A 20,264-nucleotide genomic window follows, 5' to 3' on the forward strand; every position below is an offset into this window, starting at 1 on the left:
CTGGAATACCAGAAAATGGCTCTGGTTGCTGGTTATATTGGCAAGTAACTTGTATCCTACGATGCTGATTCTTTATTATCAGTTAAAGGTATTGTTGGCATTTATAGTATAGATAAAGTTACAAACCGTAACGTTACATTGACACCTCACATTTACCATTTCTGAAGTTTTAATATATTTTATCTTAATCTCCTGCCTGGTGGGAGGGCAGTACATTTATAATGTGAAAAAATTGCTTATGGTAGAGCTGATGTCAGTTATAATATAGAGATATTCAGAAAGCTGTAGATTTTTTTAATGGACCTTTTCAGGGTATTGTCATTCATTGAAGAGGTGGCCTGTGAAGTACATAAGATATTTCTGTTAAAGCCCCCACAGCTATTAACTCAATTGGTACTGTTTACATTTCTCTAATTGTACAAATGCAGAAAATGGATAGGAGACAGTATGAGTTTGTAAAGAATTTAGAAGGGAGCTGTACATACTCAATGATGCAGCTAGAGGAAAATGTAGTCAAAACTGTTAATCAGCCCTGGGCCTAGGGTTCCCAACACTCGTGCTTTAGGCGGGAGTCTACCGGAATGGGCGATTGGTCTCCCGAGCGCAGCTGTTGGCATCGCGGAAGAAACTGTCCTTGTATACGCGGTTCATACAAGCACAGTACCCTGGCTGTCATAGCTTGCAACCAAACTGCGTCGTCTGGGCCCTGCTGGTCTCCCTCTTGTTAGGAACACGCCACTTCATTGTCGGTTGTGAGGATGGCGGCATATAGGCCAACGAAAGTCGCCTGGAAACTTCGTCAGTCCTGAGAGAGAAACATAAACTGGGTGGGAGGAGAGAGAAACATAAACTGGGTGGGGGGAGGGAGACACAAACTGGGGGGGATGGGGGGAGAGAGCGCGACAGAAACGGGGAGGGAGGAGGAGAGAGCAACACAAACGGGGTTAGGGGGGGAGGAGGGGAGTGAGAGCAACACAAACTGGGAGTGGGAGGGGGAGGGGGAGGGGGAGGGGGAGGGGGAGGGGGAGGGGGCCACACACGCACGCACGCACGGGAGTGGCACGCACGGGAGTGGCACACGAGGGAGGGGCACACGAGGGAGGGGCACACGCACACGAGGGAGGGGCACACGCACACGAGGGAGGGGCACACGAGGGAGGGGCACACGCACACGAGGGAGGGGCACACGCACACGAGGGAGGGGCACACGAGGGAGGGGCACACGCACACGAATGAGGGGAGGGGAGGGGCACACATGCGCACACGGAGAGGGAGAGACACGCGCACAGGCACACACTGAGAGGGAGAGACACACGCGCACACTGGGGGAGGGAGGGAATGAGACACGCACACTGGGGCAGGAAGAGAGAGACACGCGCACAGGCACACGGAGAGGGAGAGACACGCGCACAGGCACACACGGAGAGGGAGAGACACGCGCACAGGCACACACGGAGAGGGAGAGACACGCGCACAGGCACACACGGAGAGGGAGAGACACGCGCACAGGCACACACGGAGAGGGAGAGACACACGCGCACAGGCACACACGGAGAGGGAGAGACACACGCGCACAGGCACACACGGAGAGGGAGAGACACACGCGCACACTGGGGGAGGGAGGGAATGAGACACGTACACTGGGGCAGGAAGAGAGAGAGACACACACACACACACACACACACACACACACGGAGAGAGACACACAGGCACATGCACACACATTGAGGGAGAGCGAGAGAGACACGCACATACGCACACGCACTGGGGGAGGGAGGGAGAGAGGCACACGCACACTGAGGAGAGGGAGAGAGGCACATGTACACTGAGGGGAGGGAGGGAGAGAGGCACACACGGCGCTCACTGAGGGGAGGGAGGGAGATAGGCACACGCAGCGCTCACTGAGGGGAGGGAGGGAGAGAGGCACACGCGGCGCGCACACTTAGTGGGGGGAGGGAGAGAGAGACACGCGCGCACACTTGGTGGGGGAGGGTGAGAGACACGCGCGCACACTTGGTGGGGAGGGTGAGAGACGCGCGCACACTTGGTGGGGGAGGGTGAGAGACGCGCGCACACTTGGTGGGGGAGGGTGAGAGACGCGCGCACACTTGGGGGAGGGTGAGAGACGCGCGCGCGCACTTGGTGGGAGAGGGTGAGAGACACGCGCGCACACTTGGTGGGGGAGGGTGAGAGACACGCGCGCACACTCTGCGGGGGGGAGAGACACACACAGACGCACTGAGGGAGGGGGGGAGAGACACACGCACACTGAGGGAGGGAGGGAGGGAGGGAATGAGACGCGCACACACTGGGGGTGGAAGACATACACATACACACACACTGGGGGAAGGAGGGAGAGAGAGACATGCACATGCACACTGAGGGGAGGGAGGGAGAGGCACACACATGCACACTGGAGGATGGAGCGAAAGGGACACGCACAGTGTGGGAGGCAGAGAGAGGCACACGCACACTTGGGGAGGGAGAAAGAGGGACACACACACACACACACACACACACACACACACGGGGAGAATGAGAGGCGTGCACACGCACGCACACTGGGGGAGAGAGAGACACACATGCACGTACACTGGGGGAGGGAGGGAGAGAGACACTCATGCACACGGGGAGGGAGAGAGAAAGAGAGAGAGACACACACACATGCGCACACTGGGGGAGGGAGAGAGCGAGAGACACACGCATGCGCACACTGGGGGAGGGAGAGAGGGATACACACACACATGCGCACACTGGGGGAGGGAGAGAGCGAGAGACACACACATGCGCACACTGGGGGAGGGAGAGAGAGACACACACGCACACTGGGGGAGGGAGTGAGAGAGGCACACGCACACTGGGGAGGGAGGGAGAAAGACACACATACGTACACTGGGTGACGGAGAGGGACACACACTGTGGGAGGCAGAGAGCTGGAGGGAGAGAGAGACACGCACACGGAGGGGGAGAGTTGAGAGGCGCGCACATGCACGCACAATGGGGGAGGGAGAGAGAGACACACATGTGCACGTACACTGGGGGAGGGAGAGAGAGACACACACACATGTACACTGAGGGGGGTTGGAGAGAGAGAGAGAGAGAGACGCACGCAGATTGGGGGAGGGAGAGAGACACACACGCACACTGGGGGAGGGGGAGAGAGAGAGAGAGAGACAGACATACACGCACACTGGGTGACGGAGCGAGAGAGACATGCACACTGGGAGGCAGAGAGAAGCACTCGCACGCGGAGGGAGGGAGAAAGAGATGGTGAGGCACACACGCGCGCACACTGAGGGAGGGAGTGAGAGAGGCATACGCACACAGTGGCGAGGGAGGGAGAGAGACACACATACGCACACTGGGTGACGGAGGGAGAGGGACACACACACTGTGGGAGGCAGAGGGAGAGACAGAGAGAGAGAGAGACACACACACACACACACACACACACCACTGGGAGAGGGAGAGACACACACGTACACTCGGGGAGGGGGAGAGAGAGAGAGAGAGAGACACACACACACACACACACACACACACACACACACTCTGGGGGGGGAGAGAGAGAGAGAGAGAGAGAGACACTCACACTGAGGGAGAGAGAGAAACACACACTCGCACACACTGGGGGAGGGAGTGAGTGAGAGAGGCATACGCACACTGGCGAGGGAGGGAGAGACACACATACGCACACTGGGTGACGGAGGGAGAGGGACACACACTGTGGGCGGCAGAGAGAGCTAGAGGGAGGGACAGAGAGAGAGAGAGAGACACACACACACACACACACACACACACACACACCACTGGGAGAGGGAGAGACACACACGTACGCTCGGGGAGGGGGAGAGACACACACACACTCTGGGGGAGAGAGAGAGAGAGAGAGACACTCACACTGGGGGAGGGAGAGAGAGAAACACACTCGCGCACACTGGGGGAGGGAGAGAGAGAGAGACACACTGGGGGCGGGAGAGAGAGAGTCACACGCACACGGAGGGAGGGAGGGAGGGACGGACGCGCACGCGCACACACACACAGGGAGGCACACACATGGAGGGACACACACACGCACGGGGAGGAAGGGAGAGAGACACGCACACTGGGGGAGGGAGAGAGACACGCGCACACTACGGGAGGAAGAGAGAGAGAGAGACACGCAGATGGAGGGGGGAGAGAGAGAGAGAGACAGACAGACAGACACACACACACATATGGAGGGGGAGAGAGAGACACACACACATGGGGAGGGAGAGAAAGAGACACGCACACTGGGGGTGGGAGAGAGAGACACACCCACGTGTATGTACACTGAGGGGGGAGAGAGAGAAGCACTCGCACGCCGGGGGAGGGAGGGAGAGAAGCACTCGCACGCCGGGGGAGGGAGGGAGAGAGTGAGAGTGAGGCACACACACACACTGGGGGAGGGAGTGAGAGAGGCACATGCACACTGCGGGGAGGGAGGGAGAGAGACACACGCGCACACTGGGTGACAGAGGGAGAGGGGCACGCACACTCTGGGAGGCAGAGAGAGACACACACACAATGGGGAAGGGAGAGAGAGACATACACACACACTGGGGAAGGGAGAGAGAGAGACACACACGCACACACACACACACACACACACACACACACGCATTCGCACACTGGGGGAGGGAGAGAGAGACACACATGCACACTGGGGGAGGGAGAGAGAGACACACATGCACACTGGGGGAGGGAGGGAGAGAGAGACACACACATGCACACTGGGGGAGGGAGGGAGAGAGAGACACACATATGCACACTGGGGGAGGGAGTGTGAGATGCACTCGACACTGAGGGGAGGGAGGGAGAGAGACACGCACATTGGGGGATGGAGGGAGAGGGACATGCACACGCACACTGGGGGAGGGAGAGACACGCACACGCACACTGGGGGAGGGAGAGAGACACGCACACTGGGGGAGGGAGAGAGAGAGACACGCACACAGGGAGAGGGAGACACACACATGCACACTGGGGGAGGGAGAGAGAGACGGGCGCACACTGGGGGAGGGAGAGAGAGAGACACACGGAAACTGGGGGAGGGTGAGAGACACGCGTGCACACTGGGGGAGGGTGAGAGAGAGACACACGCAAACTGGGTGGGGGAGGGAGGGAGAGAGTCACACACTCGCACACTGGGAGAGAGGGAGACACACGCATGTACACTGAGAGGGGGGGAGAGAGAGAGAGAGAGCCGCGCACACTGGGGTAGGGGGAGAGAGAGAGACACACACACGCATGTACAGAGAGAGAGAGACACGCACGCACACTGGGGGAGGGAGAGACAGACACACGCACACTGGGGGGGAGAGAGAGAGAGACAGACACACGCACACTGGGGGAGGGGGAGAGAGAGAGACACACACGCACACTGGGGGAGGGGGAGAGAGAGACACACACACGCACACTGGGGGAGGGAGGGAGAGAGACACGCACACTGGGGGAGGGAGAAAGAGATGGTGACACACACACACACACACACTGGGGGAGGGAGTGAGAGAGGCACATGTACACTGTGGGGAGGGAGGGAGAGAGAGACACACACATATACACACTGGGTGACGGAGAGAGAGGGACACACACACTGGGAGGCAGTGAGAGCTAGAGGGAGAGAGAGAGAGACACGCACACACACACACACACACACACACACACACACACACATGGGGAGGAAGGGAGAGAGACACGCACACTAGGGGAGGGAGGGACACACACACACATGGAGGGGGAGACACACACACACGGAGGGAGACACACGCACATGAGGAGGGAGGGAGAGAGACACGCACACTGGGGGTGGGAGAGAGAGACACACACACACACACATGCGCACACTGGGGGAGGGAGAGAGAGAGACACACAAGCACACTGGGGGAGGGAGGGAGAGAGGCGCACGCACACTGGGGGAGGGAGGGAGAGAGGCGCACGCACACTGGGAGTGAGGGGGAGAGACACACATGCACACTGAGGGAGAAAGAGGGACACGTGCGCACACTGGGAGAGGGAGAGAGACGCGCGCGCACGGCGAGAGGGAGAGAGACACACAGGCACACTGCGGGGGGGGAGAGAGAGAGACACACACAGGCACAGTGGGGGTGGGTGAGAGACACGGGCGCACACTGGGGGATGGAGAGAGAGAGACACACGGAAACTGGGGGAGGGTGAGAGACACGCGTGCACACTGGGGGAGGGATAGAGAGAGACACACGCAAACTGGGTGGGGGAGGGAGGGAGAGAGCCACACACTCGCGCACTGGGAGAGAGGGAGACACAGGCATGTACACTGAGAGGGGAGAGCGAGAGAGCCGCGCACACTGAGGAAGGGGGAGAGAGAGAGACACACACACGCATGTACACAGAGAGAGAGAGACACGCACGCACACTGGGGGAGGGAGAGACAGACACACGCACACTGGGGGAGGGATAGAGAGAGAGAGACAGACATACACTGGGGGAGGGGGAGAGAGAGACACACACACACGCACACTGGGGGAGGGAGAAAGAGATGGTGAGACACACACACACACTGGGGGAGGGAGTGAGAGAGGCACACGTACACTGTGGGGAGGGAGGGAGGGAGAGAGACACACATACACACACTGGGTGACGGAGGGAGAGGGACACACACACTGTGGGAGGCAGAGAGAGCTAGGGAGAGAGAGAGACACACACACTAGGGGAGGGAGGGACACACACACACACATGGAGGGGGAGACACACACACACACATGGGGAGGGAGAGAGACACGCACACTGGGGGTGGGAGAGAGAGAGAGAGACACACACACAAATTCGCACACTGGAGGAGGGGGAGAGAGAGAGAGATTACACACGCATGTACACTGAGGGGGCGAGAGAGAGAGACACACGCACGCACACTGGGGGAGGGAGAGAGAGAGAGAGAGAGAGAGACAGACATACACACACTGGGGGAGGGGGAGAGAGAGACACACGCACACTGGGGGAGGGAGGGAGAGACACACACACTGGGGGACGGGGCGAGAGGGACACGCACACTGGGAGGCAGAGAGAAGCACTCGCACGCTGGGGGAGGGAGGGAGAGGGACACACACACTGGGAGGCAGAGAGAGCTGGAGGGAGGGAGGGAGAGAGAGAGAGACACACACACACACTGGGGGAGGGGGAGGGAGAGGGAGACACGCACACTGGGGGACGGGGCAAAAGGAATACGCACACTGGGAGGGAGAGAGACACACATACGCACACTGGGTGACGGAGGGAGAGGGACACACACACTGTGGGAGGCAGAGAGAGCTAGAGGGAGAGAGAGAGACACACACACACACACACACACACACACACACTGGGGGAAGGAGAGAGAGACACACACACACACTAGGGGAGGGAGGGACACACACACTAGGGGAGGGAGGGACACACACACACACGGAGGGAGACACACGCACATGGGGAGGGAGGGAGAGAGACACGCACACTGGGGGAAGGAGAGAGAGAGAGAGACATACACACACATGGGGAGGAAGGGAGAGAGACACACACACTAGGGGAGGGAGGGACACACACACACACGGAGGGAGACACACGCACATGGGGAGGGAGGGAGAGAGACACGCACACTGGGGGTGGGAGAGAGAGAGAGACACACACACATGCGCACACTGGGGGAGGGAGAGAGAGAGACACACACGTGCACACTGGGGGAGGGGGAGAGAGAGACACACACACGCACACTGAGGGAGGGAGGGAGAGAGGCACACGCACACTGGGGGAGAGAGGGAGAGAGACACACATGCACACTGAGGGAGAGAGAGGGACACGCGCGCACACTGGGGGAAGGATAGAGAGAGACACGCAAACTGGGTGGGGGAGGGAGGGAGAGAGTCACACACTCGCACACTGGGAGAGAGGGAGACACACGCATGTACACTGAGAGGGGAGAGAGAGAGAGAGAGCCGCGCACACTGGGGAAGGGGGAGAGAGAGAGACACACACACGCATGTACACAGAGAGAGAGAGAGAGAGACACGCACGCACACTGGGGGAGGGAGAGACAGACACACGCACACTGGGGGAGGGAGAGACAGACACACGCACACTGGGGGAGGGAAAGAGAGAGAGAGACAGACACACACACACTGGGGGAGGGGGAGAGAGAGACACACACACGCACACTGGGGGAGGGAGGGAGAGAGACACGCACACTGGGGGAGGGAGAAAGAGCGAGAGAGAGAGAGAGAGACACACACACTAGGGGAGGGAGGGACACACACACACACATATGGAGGGGGAGACACACACACGGAGGGAGACTCACACACGCACATGGGGAGGGAGGGAGAGAGAGACACACATGCGCACACTGGGGGAGGGGAGAGAGAGACACACACACGCATGTACACTGAGGGGGGGAGAGAGAGAGACACACGCACGCACACTGGGGGAGGGAGAGACAGACATACACACACTGGGGGAGGGGGGAGAGAGAGAGAGAGACAGACAGACACACACACTGGGGGAGGGGGAGGGAGAGAGAGACACGCACACTGGGGGACGGGGCGAGAGGAATACGCACACTGGGAGGCAGAGAGAAGCACTCGCACGCTGGGGGAGGGAGGGAGAGAGACACGCACACTGGGGGAGGGAGAGAGAGAGAGACACACACACACTGGGGGAGGGAGAGAGACACACACACACACACACACACACACACACACACACACTGGGGGAGGGAGAGAGACACACACATGCACACTGGGGAGGGAGAGAGAGAGACACACGCACACTGGTGGAGGGAGGGAGAGAGGCACACGCATACTGGTGGAGGGAGGGAGAGAGGGACACACACTGTGGGAGGCAGAGAGAGAGAGAGAGACACACACACACACACACACACACACACACACACGGAGGGAGACACACACACGCACATGGGGAGGGAGGGAGAGAGACACGCACACTGCGGGTGGGAGAGAGAGAGACACACACACAAATTCGCACACTGGGGGAGGGGGCGAGAGAGAGAGACACACGCACGCACACTGGGGGAGGGAGAGAGACACGCACGCACACTGGGGGAGAGAGAGAGAGAGACAGACATACATACACACTGGGGGAGGGGGAGAGAGAGACACACACACTGGGGGAGGGGGAGAGAGAGAGACACACGCACACTGGGGGAGGGAGGGAGAGAGAGACACGCACACTGGGGGACGGGGCGAGAGGGACACGCACACTGGGAGGCAGAGAGAAGCACTCGCACGCTGGGGGAGGGAGGGAGAGAGACACACATACACACACTGGGTGACGGAGGGAGAGGGACACACACTGGGAGGCAGAGAGAGCTAGAGGGAGAGAGAGAGAGAGAGAGAGACACACACACACACAGGGAGGAAGTGAGAGAGACACACACACTAGGGGAGGGAGGGACACACACACACATGGAGGGGGAGACACACACACGGAGGGAGACACACACGCACATGGGGAGGGAGGGAGAGAGACACGCACTGGGGGTGGGAGAGAGAGAGAGAGACACACACACACACGTGCACACTGGGGGAGGGGGAGAGAGACACACACACGCACACTGGGGGAGGGAGAGAGGCACACGCACACTGAGGGAGAGAGACACACATGCACGCTGAGGGAGAGAGAGGGACACGCGCGCACACTGGGGGAAGGATAGAGAGAGACACGCAAACTGGGTGGGGGAGGGAGGGAGAGAGTCACACACTCGCATACTGGGAGAGAGGGAGACACACGCATGTACACTGAGAGGGGAGAGAGAGAGAGCCGCGCACACTGGGGAAGGGGGAGAGAGAGACACACACACACGCATGTACACAGAGAGAGACACGCATGCACACTGGGGGAGGGAGAGACAGACACACGCACACTGGGGGAGGGAGAGGGAGAGAGAGAGAGACACACACACACATGCGCACTGGGGAGGGAGAGAGAGAGACACACACACACGCATGCACACTGGGGAGGGAGGGAGAGAGACACACGCACACTGGTGGAGGGAGGGAGAGAGGCACACGCATACTGGTGGAGGGAGGGAGAGAGGCACATACACGCTGTGGGAGGCAGAGAGAGCTAGAGCGAGAGAGAGAGAGACACACACACACTAGGGGAGGGAGGGACACACACACACACACACACATGGAGGGGTAGACACACATACACGGAGGGAGACACACACGCACATGGGGAGGGAGAGAGAGACACACACATGCGCACACTGGGGGAGGGGGAGAGAGATAGACACACACACGCACGTACACTGAGGGGGGGAGAGAGAGAGAGACACACGCACGCACACTGGGGGAGGGAGAGAGACACATGCACACTGGGGAGGGGGAGAGAGAGAGACAGACATACACACACTGGGGGAGGGGGGAGAGAGAGAGAGAGAGACACACACACACACTGGGGGAGGGGGAGGGAGAGAGAGACATGCACACTGGGGGACGGGGCGAGAGGAACACGCACACTGGGAGGCAGAGAGAAGCACTCGCACGCTGGGGGAGGGAGGGAGAGAGACACGCACACTGGGGGAGAGAGAGAGAGAGAGAGAGACACACACACACACACACACACACACACACTGGGGGAGGGAGAGAGAGACACACACACATGCACACGGGGGAGGGAGAGAGACACACACACATGCACACGGGGGAGGGAGAGAGAGACACACCCATGCACACTGGGGAGGGAGAGAGAGACACACACACGCATGCACACTGGGGAGGGAGGGAGAGAGACACACGCACACTGGTGGAGGGAGGGAGAGAGGCCCACGCACACTGGTGGAGGGAGGGAGAGAGGCCCACGCATACTGGTGGAGGGAGGGAGAGAGGCACATGCACACTGGGGGAGGGAGGGAGAGAGGCACACGCACACTGGGAGAGGGAGGGAGAGTGACACACATGCACACTGAGGGAGAGAGAGGGACACGCGCGCACACTGGGGGAGGGAGAGAGAGGCACACGCACACACAGGCACACTGGGGTTGGGTGAGAGACACGCGCGCACACTAGGGGAGGGAGAGAGACACGCAAACTGGGGGAGGGTGAGAGACACACGCATGCACACTGGGGGAGGGATAGAGAGAGACACTTGCAAACTGGGTGGGGGAGGGAGGGAGAGAGACACACACTCGCACACTGGGAGAGGGGGAGAGAGGGAGACACACTCATGTACGCTGAGGGGGGAGAGAGAGAGAGAGACACGCACGCACGCACACTGGGGGAGGGAGGGAGACACGCACACGGGGGGAGGGAGAGAGAGAGACAGACAGACAGACATACACACACACACACACTGGGGGAGGGAGAGAGACACACACGCACACTGTGGGGGGGAGGGGGAGAGAGACACACGCACACTGGGGGTGGGAGGGAGAGAGAGACACGCAGACTGGGGGAGGGAGAGAGAGAGACACGCAGACTGGGGGAGGGAGAGAGAGAGAGAGAGACACACGCAGACTGGGGGAGGGAGAGAGAGAGAGAGACACGCAGACTGGGGGAGGGAGAGAGAGAGACACGCAGACTGGGGGAGGGAGAGAGAGAGACACGCAGACTGGGGGAGGGAGAGAGAGAGACACACGCGCACACTGGGGGAGGGAGAGAGAGACACACACGCGCACACTGGGGGAGGGAGAGAGAGAGACACGCGCACACGGGGAGGGAGAGAGAGAGACACACGCGCACACTGGGGGAGGAAGAGAGAGAGACACACGCACACTGGGGGAGGGAGAGAGAGAGAGAGACACACGCGCACACTGGGGGAGGGAGAGAGAGAGACACAAGCGCACACTAGGGGAGGGAGAGAGAGAGACACACGCGCACACTGGGGGAGGGAGAGAGAGAGACACACGCGCACGCTGGGGTAGGGAGAGAGAGACACGCGCACACTGGGGGAGGGAGAGAGAGAGACAGACACACGCGCACACTGGGGGAGGGAGAGAGAGAGAGACACGCGCACGCTGGGGTAGGGAGAGAGAGACACGCGCGCACTGCGGGAGGGAGAGAGAGAGACAGACACACGCGCACACTGGGGTAGGGAGAGAGAGAGACAGACACACGCGCACAGTGCGGGAGGGAGAGAGAGAGAGAGACACGCGCACACTGGGGGAGGGAGAGAGAGAGACACACGCGCACACTGGGGGAGGGCGAGAGAGAGACACTCGCGCACACTGGGGGAGGGAAAGAGAGAGACACGCGCACACTGGGGGAGGGAGGGAGGGAGAGAGAGAGACACGCGCACACTGGGGGAGGGAGAGAGAGAGACACGCAGACTGGGGGAGGGAGAGAGAGAGACACGCACACTGGAGAGAGAGAGACACGCGCACACTGGGGGAGGGAGAGAGAGAGACACACGCGCACACTTGGGGAGGGAGAGAGAGACACACGCGCACACTTGGGGAGGGAGAGATAGACACACGCGCACACTTGGGGAGGGAGAGAGAGAGACACGCAGACTGGGGGTGGGAGAGAGAGACACGCAGACTGGGGGTGGGAGAGAGAGAGACACGCAGACTGGGGGAGGGAGAGAGAGAGACACGCAGACTGGGGGAGGGAGAGAGAGACACGCACACTGGGGGTGGGAGAGAGAGAGAGAGACACACACACAAATTCGCACACTGGAGGAGGGGGAGAGAGAGAGAGATTACACACGCATGTACACTGAGGGGGCGAGAGAGAGAGACACACGCACGCACACTGGGGGAGGGAGAGAGAGAGAGAGAGAGAGAGAGACAGACATACACACACTGGGGGAGGGGGAGAGAGAGACACACGCACACTGGGGGAGGGAGGGAGAGACACACACACTGGGGGACGGGGCGAGAGGGACACGCACACTGGGAGGCAGAGAGAAGCACTCGCACGCTGGGGGAGGGAGGGAGAGGGACACACACACTGGGAGGCAGAGAGAGCTGGAGGGAGGGAGGGAGAGAGAGAGAGACACACACACACACTGGGGGAGGGGGAGGGAGAGGGAGACACGCACACTGGGGGACGGGGCAAAAGGAATACGCACACTGGGAGGGAGAGAGACACACATACGCACACTGGGTGACGGAGGGAGAGGGACACACACACTGTGGGAGGCAGAGAGAGCTAGAGGGAGAGAGAGAGACACACACACACACACACACACACACACACACACACACTGGGGGAAGGAGAGAGAGACACACACACACACTAGGGGAGGGAGGGACACACACACTAGGGGAGGGAGGGACACACACACACACGGAGGGAGACACACGCACATGGGGAGGGAGGGAGAGAGACACGCACACTGGGGGAAGGAGAGAGAGAGAGAGACATACACACACATGGGGAGGAAGGGAGAGAGACACACACACTAGGGGAGGGAGGGACACACACACACACGGAGGGAGACACACGCACATGGGGAGGGAGGGAGAGAGACACGCACACTGGGGGTGGGAGAGAGAGAGAGACACACACACATGCGCACACTGGGGGAGGGAGAGAGAGAGACACACACGTGCACACTGGGGGAGGGGGAGAGAGAGACACACACACGCACACTGAGGGAGGGAGGGAGAGAGGCACACGCACACTGGGGGAGAGAGGGAGAGAGACACACATGCACACTGAGGGAGAGAGAGGGACACGCGCGCACACTGGGGGAAGGATAGAGAGAGACACGCAAACTGGGTGGGGGAGGGAGGGAGAGAGTCACACACTCGCACACTGGGAGAGAGGGAGACACACGCATGTACACTGAGAGGGGAGAGAGAGAGAGAGAGCCGCGCACACTGGGGAAGGGGGAGAGAGAGAGACACACACACGCATGTACACAGAGAGAGAGAGAGAGAGACACGCACGCACACTGGGGGAGGGAGAGACAGACACACGCACACTGGGGGAGGGAGAGACAGACACACGCACACTGGGGGAGGGAAAGAGAGAGAGAGACAGACACACACACACTGGGGGAGGGGGAGAGAGAGACACACACACGCACACTGGGGGAGGGAGGGAGAGAGACACGCACACTGGGGGAGGAGAAAGAGCGAGAGAGAGAGAGAGAGACACACACACTAGGGGAGGGAGGGACACACACACACACATATGGAGGGGGAGACACACACACGGAGGGAGACTCACACACGCACATGGGGAGGGAGGGAGAGAGAGACACACATGCGCACACTGGGGGAGGGGAGAGAGAGACACACACACGCATGTACACTGAGGGGGGGAGAGAGAGAGACACACGCACGCACACTGGGGGAGGGAGAGACAGACATACACACACTGGGGGAGGGGGGAGAGAGAGAGAGAGACAGACAGACACACACACTGGGGGAGGGGGAGGGAGAGAGAGACACGCACACTGGGGGACGGGGCGAGAGGAATACGCACACTGGGAGGCAGAGAGAAGCACTCGCACGCTGGGGGAGGGAGGGAGAGAGACACGCACACTGGGGGAGGGAGAGAGAGAGAGACACACACACACTGGGGGAGGGAGAGAGACACACACACACACACACACACACACACACACTGGGGGAGGGAGAGAGACACACACATGCACACTGGGGAGGGAGAGAGAGAGACACACGCACACTGGTGGAGGGAGGGAGAGAGGCACACGCATACTGGTGGAGGGAGGGAGAGAGGGACACACACTGTGGGAGGCAGAGAGAGAGAGAGAGACACACACACACACACACACACACACACACACACGGAGGGAGACACACACACGCACATGGGGAGGGAGGGAGAGAGACACGCACACTGCGGGTGGGAGAGAGAGAGACACACACACAAATTCGCACACTGGGGGAGGGGGCGAGAGAGAGAGACACACGCACGCACACTGGGGGAGGGAGAGAGACACGCACGCACACTGGGGGAGAGAGAGAGAGAGACAGACATACATACACACTGGGGGAGGGGGAGAGAGAGACACACACACTGGGGGAGGGGGAGAGAGAGAGACACACGCACACTGGGGGAGGGAGGGAGAGAGAGACACGCACACTGGGGGACGGGGCGAGAGGGACACGCACACTGGGAGGCAGAGAGAAGCACTCGCACGCTGGGGGAGGGAGGGAGAGAGACACACATACACACACTGGGTGACGGAGGGAGAGGGACACACACTGGGAGGCAGAGAGAGCTAGAGGGAGAGAGAGAGAGAGAGAGAGACACACACACACACAGGGAGGAAGTGAGAGAGACACACACACTAGGGGAGGGAGGGACACACACACACATGGAGGGGGAGACACACACACGGAGGGAGACACACACGCACATGGGGAGGGAGGGAGAGAGACACGCACTGGGGGTGGGAGAGAGAGAGAGAGACACACACACACACGTGCACACTGGGGGAGGGGGAGAGAGACACACACACGCACACTGGGGGAGGGAGAGAGGCACACGCACACTGAGGGAGAGAGACACACATGCACGCTGAGGGAGAGAGAGGGACACGCGCGCACACTGGGGGAAGGATAGAGAGAGACACGCAAACTGGGTGGGGGAGGGAGGGAGAGAGTCACACACTCGCATACTGGGAGAGAGGGAGACACACGCATGTACACTGAGAGGGGAGAGAGAGAGAGCCGCGCACACTGGGGAAGGGGGAGAGAGAGACACACACACACGCATGTACACAGAGAGAGACACGCATGCACACTGGGGGAGGGAGAGACAGACACACGCACACTGGGGGAGGGAGAGGGAGAGAGAGAGAGACACACACACACATGCGCACTGGGGAGGGAGAGAGAGAGACACACACACACGCATGCACACTGGGGAGGGAGGGAGAGAGACACACGCACACTGGTGGAGGGAGGGAGAGAGGCACACGCATACTGGTGGAGGGAGGGAGAGAGGCACATACACGCTGTGGGAGGCAGAGAGAGCTAGAGCGAGAGAGAGAGAGACACACACACACTAGGGGAGGGAGGGACACACACACACACACACACATGGAGGGGTAGACACACATACACGGAGGGAGACACACACGCACATGGGGAGGGAGAGAGAGACACACACATGCGCACACTGGGGGAGGGGGAGAGAGATAGACACACACACGCACGTACACTGAGGGGGGAGAGAGAGAGAGAGACACACGCACGCACACTGGGGGAGGGAGAGAGACACATGCACACTGGGGAGGGGGAGAGAGAGAGACAGACATACACACACTGGGGGAGGGGGGAGAGAGAGAGAGAGAGACACACACACACACTGGGGGAGGGGGAGGGAGAGAGAGACATGCACACTGGGGGACGGGGCGAGAGGAACACGCACACTGGGAGGCAGAGAGAAGCACTCGCACGCTGGGGGAGGGAGGGAGAGAGACACGCACACTGGGGGAGAGAGAGAGAGAGAGAGAGAGACACACACACACACACACACACACACACTGGGGGAGGGAGAGAGAGACACACACACATGCACACGGGGGAGGGAGAGAGACACACACACATGCACACGGGGGAGGGAGAGAGAGACACACACATGCACACTGGGGAGGGAGAGAGAGACACACACACGCATGCACACTGGGGAGGGAGGAGAGAGACACACGCACACTGGTGGAGGGAGGGAGAGAGGCCCACGCACACTGGTGGAGGGAGGGAGAGAGGCCCACGCATACTGGTGGAGGGAGGGAGAGAGGCACATGCACACTGGGGGAGGGAGGGAGAGAGGCACACGCACACTGGGAGAGGGAGGGAGAGTGACACACATGCACACTGAGGGAGAGAGAGGGACACGCGCGCACACTGGGGGAGGGAGAGAGAGGCACACGCACACACAGGCACACTGGGGTTGGGTGAGAGACACGCGCGCACACTAGGGGAGGGAGAGAGACACGCAAACTGGGGGAGGGTGAGAGACACACGCATGCACACTGGGGGAGGGATAGAGAGAGACACTTGCAAACTGGGTGGGGGAGGGAGGGAGAGAGACACACACTCGCACACTGGGAGAGGGGGAGAGAGGGAGACACACTCATGTACGCTGAGGGGGGAGAGAGAGAGAGAGACACGCACGCACGCACACTGGGGGAGGGAGGGAGACACGCACACGGGGGGAGGGAGAGAGAGAGACAGACAGACAGACATACACACACACACACACTGGGGGAGGGAGAGAGACACACACGCACACTGTGGGGGGGGGAGGGGGGAGAGAGACACACGCACACTGGGGGTGGGAGGGAGAGAGAGACACGCAGACTGGGGGAGGGAGAGAGAGAGACACGCAGACTGGGGGAGGGAGAGAGAGAGAGAGAGACACACGCAGACTGGGGGAGGGAGAGAGAGAGAGAGACACGCAGACTGGGGGAGGGAGAGAGAGAGACACGCAGACTGGGGGAGGGAGAGAGAGAGACACGCAGACTGGGGGAGGGAGAGAGAGAGACACACGCGCACACTGGGGGAGGGGAGAGAGAGACACACACGCGCACACTGGGGAGGGAGAGAGAGAGACACGCGCACACGGGAGGGAGAGAGAGAGACACACGCGCACACTGGGGAGGAAGAGAGAGAGACACACGCACACTGGGGGAGGGAGAGGAGAGAGAGAGAGACACACGCGCACACTGGGGGAGGGAGAGAGAGAGACACAAGCGCACACTAGGGGAGGGAGAGAGAGAGACACACGCGCACACTGGGGGAGGGAGAGAGAGAGACACACGCGCACGCTGGGGTAGGGAGAGAGAGACACGCGCACACTGGGGGGAGGGGAGAGAGAGAGACAGACACACGCGCACACTGGGGGAGGGAGAGAGAGAGAGACACGCGCACGCTGGGTAGGGAGAGAGAGACACGCGCGCACTGCGGGAGGGAGAGAGAGAGACAGACACACGCGCACACTGGGGTAGGGAGGAGAGAGAGACAGACACACGCGCACAGTGCGGGAGGGAGAGAGAGAGAGAGACACGCGCACACTGGGGGAGGAGAGAGAGAGACACACGCGCACACTGGGGGAGGGCGAGAGAGAGACACTCGCGCACACTGGGGGAGGGAAAGAGAGAGACACGCGCACACTGGGGGAGGGAGGGAGGGAGAGAGAGAGGACACGCGCACACTGGGGGAGGGAGAGAGAGAGACACGCAGACTGGGGGAGGGAGAGAGAGAGACACGCACACTGGAGAGAGAGAGACACGCGCACACTGGGGGAGGGAGAGAGAGAGACACACGCGCACACTTGGGGAGGGAGAGAGAGACACACGCGCACACTTGGGAGGGAGAGATAGACACACGCGCACACTTGGGGAGGGAGAGAGAGAGACACGCAGACTGGGGGTGGGAGAGAGAGACACGCAGACTGGGGGTGGGAGAGAGAGAGACACGCAGACTGGGGGAGGGAGAGAGAGAGACACGCAGACTGGGGGAGGGAGAGAGAGACACGCAGACTGGGGGAGGGAGAGAGAGACACGCAGACTGGGGGAGGGGGAGAGAGAGACACGCAGACTGGGGGAGGGAGAGAGAGACACGCAGACTGGGGGAGGGAGAGAGAGAGACACGCAGACTGGGGGAGGGAGAGAGAGAGACACGCAGACTGGGGGAAGGAGAGAGAGAGACACACGTGCACACTAGGGGAGCAAGAGAGAAAGACAGACACACACACACACACACACACACACACAGCGAGGGACACACACACACAGTGGAGGGGACACATGCACACACACACACACACACACACACACACAGCGGAGGGATAAACACACACACACACACACACACACACTGCGGAGGGACACACACACACACACACACACACACACACACACACACACGGGGAGGGAGGGGGAGAGACACGCACACTGGGAAGGCAGAGAGAGAGAAACACATGGACGCTGGGGGAGGGAGGGGGAGAGACGCACACTGTGGGAGGCAGAGAGAGAGACACACGCACGCACATACTCTGGGGGGGGGACGAGAGAGAGACACACACGCACACGGGGAGGGAGAGAGAGAGAGAGAGACACATGCACACGGGGGAGGGGGAGAGAGAGAGACACGCAGACTGGGGGACGGAGAGAGAGAGAGACACGCAGACTGGGGGAGGGAGAGAGAGAGACACGCAGACTGGGGGAGGGAGGGAGAGAGACAGGCAGACTGGGGGAGGGAGGGAGAGAGACAGCCAGACTGGGGGAGGGAGGGAGAGAGACAGGCAGACTGGGGGAGGGAGGGAGAGAGACAGGCAGACTGGGGGAGGGAGGGAGGGAGAGAGACGCGCACACTGGGGGAGGGAGAGAGAGAGAGACACGCGCACACTGGGGGAGGGAGAGAGAGAGACACGCGCACACCGGGGGATGGGAGAGGGAGACACACGCGCACACTGGGGGAGGGAGAGAGAGAGACACGCAGACTGGGGGAGGGAGGGAGAGAGAGAGACAAACAGACTGGGGGAGGGAGAGAGAGAGACACGCAGACTGGGGGAGGGAGAGCGAGACACACGCGCACACTGGGGGAGCAAGAGAGAAAGACACACACACACACACACACACACACACACACACACAGCGGAGGGACACACACACACACACACACACACACACAGCGGAGGGACACACACACACACACACACACACACACAGAGCGGAGGGACACACACACACACACACACACACACACACAGCAGCGGAGGGACACACACACACAGCGGAGGGACACACACACACAGCGGAGGGACACACACACACAGCGGAGGGACACACACACACAGCGGAGGGACACACACACACACACAGACACACACACAGCGGAGGGACACACACACACAGCGGAGGGACACACACACACACACACACACACACACACAGACACACACACAGCGGAGGGACACACACACACACACACACACACACACACACACAGCGGACGGACACACACACACACACACACACACACACACACACACACACACACACACAGCGGACGGGGACACACGCACACAGCGGACGGGGGGACACACACACACACACACACACACACACACACACACAGCGGAGGGACGGACACACACACACACACAGAGCGGAGGGACACACACACACACACACACGGGGAGGGAGGGGGAGAGACACGCACACTGGGGGAGGCAGAGAGAGAGAAACGCATGGACGCTGGGGGAGGGAGGGGGAGAGACGCACACTGTGGGAGGCAGAGAGAGAGACACACGCACGCATGTACTCGGGGGGGGGGGGGGGGGTGG

General features: G+C 60.8%; 1 protein-coding gene across 1 annotated transcript in view; it reads left to right on the forward strand.

Annotated features, from left to right (window-relative positions):
- The window catches only part of hikeshi (heat shock protein nuclear import factor hikeshi), a 41,963-nt gene that overhangs the window by 12,490 nt on the left and 9,209 nt on the right, over positions 1 to 20,264 (forward strand). The gene's annotated exons all lie outside the window — the stretch shown is intronic.

This window comes from Heptranchias perlo, chromosome 6 (genome assembly GCF_035084215.1).
Source record: "Heptranchias perlo isolate sHepPer1 chromosome 6, sHepPer1.hap1, whole genome shotgun sequence".
In the NCBI taxonomy this organism is placed as follows: Eukaryota; Metazoa; Chordata; class Chondrichthyes; order Hexanchiformes; family Hexanchidae; genus Heptranchias; species Heptranchias perlo.